Source organism: Ochotona curzoniae, unplaced genomic scaffold (assembly GCF_017591425.1).
Source record: "Ochotona curzoniae isolate NIBS_2020 unplaced genomic scaffold, NIBS_Ocur_1.0 scaffold_4683, whole genome shotgun sequence".
NCBI lineage: Eukaryota > Metazoa > Chordata > Mammalia > Lagomorpha > Ochotonidae > Ochotona > Ochotona curzoniae.
The window spans coordinates 15624167-15629145 of record NW_024467121.1 but is presented as its reverse complement, the minus strand read 5'-3'; positions in this window follow the sequence as shown (position 1 = coordinate 15629145).

Here is a 4979-nt window from a genome sequence, read left to right as displayed (position 1 = left end):
AATGGAAGCAACAGCAGACCTGTCTTGAAACATTGCGATCACTGAGCATACAAAGCTGAGCTTCTTGTCTGAACTTAGCCTCAGAATCATTTGTAGAGCCTCTAAGAGCTCAGGTGGATGAGCCCTGCTTGAAGGTTTTGCGTCCAGTTGTCCAGGGTAAATGCCAAGGAGATACATACCTAACAAATTCCCAGATGTGTCAACAGTAGTCCAGGAACTTCTTCTTGAAAACGATTGCATTGTGACTCACTCTTTATTGTTTGGTATCTCAGTTAACATTCTCTCTTGCCTTGGTGAGAATACATGAAAAGGCTAAGCCTTGGTGCTACTAGATAGGTTACTTGGCAGACCGTGTATTCCTGCTTCCAGCTTTAAGTGGCATTAAGTGACACCAGAAAAATAGAGAGGGAGCCAAAAGAAAAAAAACATGTAAACTTTGCTTCAGACTTGGTAACTTCTGCATGAAACCTCATGGATCTCATTTGTACACCAAATTCAAGCTCAATCCCCCAAGGCCAGATTGAATCAAACATAAAGGATCAAGAGAAAAAGAAAGTTATTTTTAACCCAATAAAATACAGTGTCTTTGTGTTTCTCCTTGTGTGATGAACAATGAGGGAAGAGCTGGCCAGAGTTTGTCATCTGTGCTGATCTCATCTGGATTGTCTATAATTAGATTGCAAGCCCCTATGGGCAGTAGCTGTGGAGATGTAATCAGATTTTGTACAGTGCCTGGCACAGTCTCTTAACCATAAAGAGGGTGCTCAATAAATATTTATTGGTGATGGTTATCTTTAATTCCTCAGGAAGCTTAGGCAACTAAGTAGGTCACTCTACTTAGCTGAATGATAATGGAATTGATAAACTCTAAGCGAGGTGAAGGCAGGTCTGGTAGGTTCTTTAAAACCAACCCACCATCAGATATTCATAATGGAGAGGTATCATTTAGTACCCCGAGGGCATTAAAATTGGATGCATCACTTTGTGCCAAACTTGCAAGAGTGACCCACACACTGAAAGAGACAAAGCACCGTAGATGTGAATTTTCTGGAACTTTTCTTTTAAAAAGATGTCCAAGTTTGTAATATTAAAGGTGTTCTCTACTCACCTAACCAATTTTATAGTGAGGCAAATCAATTTATCTATAATGTAAATCTTATTTGATTATTTGCCAAAATTATCAACTGCCGGTGGCTTTGTCTTTGTTAAATATCACAGAAGTGAAATAAATTGCAACAGGATCCAGTTTCTTCTGTTTACTGATTGTTTTGACCTTTAAGAATACACTCTGATACAAGAAGTAAAATACTTTAGGAATTATCGTTCCTAATTTCAAAAAGTGTAATAAAATGTTTGGCAGCTCCTGAAATGCCTCCAAAGAACAATTAAAAGCACACATACAGCCATATTGAAGCATAATCCATGTTACTTACAGGAAGAATGAGACAAAAGAAAAAAAAATCCAGAACAAAGGAATGCCTAGGAAAAGTCTTTGTTTTCCCTAGGCATGCTTAGAAACAAGCAAAGGGTTGGACTCGGGAAATTCAATCACTGCATTGGGTAATGTACATTTGATTGGTAGCCCAGCCGATGAGAATATTTGGCCATCCTCTGACACTCTTCTGCCAAACATTCTGGTAAGCTACAAACTTTGCAGGCCTTTCCCCTGTTCTTTGATGCAAGCATGAAGTTAAAGCAATACATTGTGTAAGAGGTAAAAGGGTGAGAGACAGAGAACAAGGAGTTCAAAAAGAAAGCGGCGATATTGCCCAACGTTAGCTTGTCCTTTCAGAATGCTGTTTGGAGAAGACACAATCCATTGTTTCTGCAAATAATTCCCTTGGAATTCTTTTCTTGTCTTCCAAGACTCATTCACCTTGTGACCTTAAATATTTCACCTACTACCTGGTTCCCTTGCCTCTGTACTTTGCTCTTCTCTTCCACATGCCAAGCTTTTGTTACCTGAAAAATAGAAATTAGAAAAGAGATCAATAGCCATTCAAATGACGAAGACACATCACCTGGATCTGCAGCATGAGAATGGGCCTGTTACCTTCTCTCCAGTTGGCACAAAGCAAGTTTTCCTCTTCATAGCAAGCAACATGCTTTTAAAAAAGCTATTTCACCTATTTTTTTGTTTTCAACCATGAGCACAATGCATTCACACTTGGAACTGGAGAGTTAAAATCCAGCTAATGACCTACATGCAATTGGAATTTGGCTTTCATACATTGCATTGAGTTTCTTGGAACTGAAGTTCAACCAGGAGCTGAACTGAAGCTTTCCTGGCTGAATTTGTTCCCTGTAAAAATAAGTGAAATGGGAGAATTTTTGATCTGTGTCAAAGAAGGTGAGTCAACAAAGTGATGTAAGAAATGATGTGCAGAAAATGATATTAAATAGTTCCCCTATAAACTTGCAAAGTCGGTTTCACTAAAGTAAAAAAGAAGGCCAAAGCGAAACAGAGGAAATTTGGAAAACAGGGACAAAATGCAATTTTATAGAGGAATAATTTTTAGTGTCTCAGGTACAGTGGGGGAAATTATAATTTAAAAGTTTATATTTTATAACTAGAAATGAGGAGTTTGAGAGTTCCCACACAGAGAAATAAAAAATATTTAATAAAATAGGAATATTAATCACACTGACTTGATGATTCCAGTTTTAGACATATATTAAATTATCAGATTGTACCCTAAAAATATATACAACTACCATATGTCAATTAAAAGCAAAAATTCAATGCAAAAATAGAAACAGCAACAGTTGTCAATTGAGAATAATCTCTTCTTTTTTATGTCTTCTTTTTAAAAAAATAATTTTGTAGAAGCAAATATCCAGAGGATGAAATAGTAAAAGCTTTCAGGGATTTCAGAAGGTAGTGATCTAGACAAGCTGTCATAAAATTTTAAAAATATATAGAAAACAATACAGATTCTCCTCTTCAAGTCTCCAAAGAGCTAACACAATTATATTTTCTTTGAAAAAAGGTGGTGCCCCTTAATGAGACTTACCAGTTGCTAGAAACTATCTCTACTTGTCCCAACTGGAGCCCAACCCAATAACATGAATACTTTGCTACCAGTCAGGAGATGTACACACCAGTCATTTTCATGGATTTTGTTTCCTTCTGCAAATAATTTCATTTCTTTGATTTCCAGTGGTTCTTTCTATAAAATCAGCCACTAGGAAAAGAGGACTTTTGAGATCTTTGCAGCTTGGGCAGTTCAGAAATGCAGCATGTTTTATCACGAGCCAACAACAAAGATTCAGGTCAAAAGACTGACTTGAAGTCCCAGCTCTGCTATTCCCTGGCTGTGGGATCTTGGTTATGGGCAGGTTCACTGAGCCACAGTTTCCTAATCTGGAAAAAAAAAAAATAAGGGTAATGATAGTATCTATCTCAAGGAGTTATTATAGGGATTAACCAAGATGACACATGTAAGATGCATGACACCTTGGTGGTTAGCATTCTAGTTATTCTAGGACTGTAGACGCACACCCATCAGTACTGTCAGTGGGGAGCAGTGTATCAGGGGATTAAAAACACAGTTGTGTGGCACCTTCTAATGTTGGCACCTCATCCCAGTCCCAGAGATGCTGCAAAGAGCCAGGAATCAAGTAGAATAACCCTATAATACATGATTGATCTCTAACCACTAAAAGTACGGTGGAAGCAGTGGAAGGGAGGTGCAAATTAACATATCTTTTAAACTTTATGTTTTTCTACATATTTCAAACTTTCTACAATAAGTAGAAACTATTTTTAAGGGAAATTTAATAGTCTTTTTATTTGTTTTAAATATCATAAAATATTATTCGAGGACTATCTGTTAATGAATGCATAAACTATTAACATGCACCCATGTAGATCTTTGGACAATCTAGACATTTACCTTTTCTGATTATAATTATTTTAATAAGAATGAGTTTAGCTTTGTGAATCATGGCAACAGGCATCACCCATCTGGTGTTTGTAGAGATCTTTGGTTTTTCACCTGATTTTCTCCCCAGAATCTATTTCCTATAGAGTAAGACACTGATATGCATACAAAGCCAAGTAAGTTTTCAGGAGATTCCAAGGTGGGGGGAACATTCAAAACATATGAGTTCAGTTAGGGACAGATGTGAAAGTCTACAGAGGCAGACAGAGGCAGGCACATCTCTTGTCTCTGCCTGAGGTGATGAGCAACTCTATTTATTACAAGTAAAAGCTCATCTTCCTGCTAACAGGCAAGATAAAAGGTCTTAAACAATGCCTATCATCGCTCCAGATTATTAACTCCAATGACAGATTCTTAAACAAGAGGAAAAGAATTCTAGGAGGAAAGCCAGAAATAGAAAGTTTTCCAAGGGGATGACAGAACAAATGCCAATGCTGGGAATATGGGGAAACGTGATGCAGCAAAAGAGACGAGTTCTTGATACTGTAATTAAAACGTGTACTAACATATATATATATAAAAATCTGCAAAAGAGCTTCATCTTGATTGTAAATTTTCTTGACAGCATAGGGGTTAGAGATGCTTTCATTTGTAATTCATAAAAAGTTTACATCTGTCAGTGTTTTTTCGACACAAAAGCTCTCTTAGGGCAAAGAAACATGAATCTGTCTGTTCCCGTGTGCACTGGGCATACACAGCAAAAAGAAGGATATGCCTAACCTGATTGAAACCCTGAAAGGTTTGGAGTTCCTTCAAAAATTCGAGGTTTTATCTTCAAATGTATCTTTTTATTCTTGTATAATGAAAGAATGGAGCTAAATTCTGGTTGTTGGAGTCACTGTCCAAAGCTTTTTCTACTCTTTTCAATCTACTTCTTGGGCATACACTGTGACCTTCTTGGGAAACAGCGATATTTGCTTCATTGGACACTCAAGTCTTTAGGTAGTAGCAATGTTGTGAAAAGGTGTGAGAATCCGGGAGAGAAAAGAGAATCCGTAAGTGGCAACACCCTCCTGCAGCAAGAGGGTCATGAAC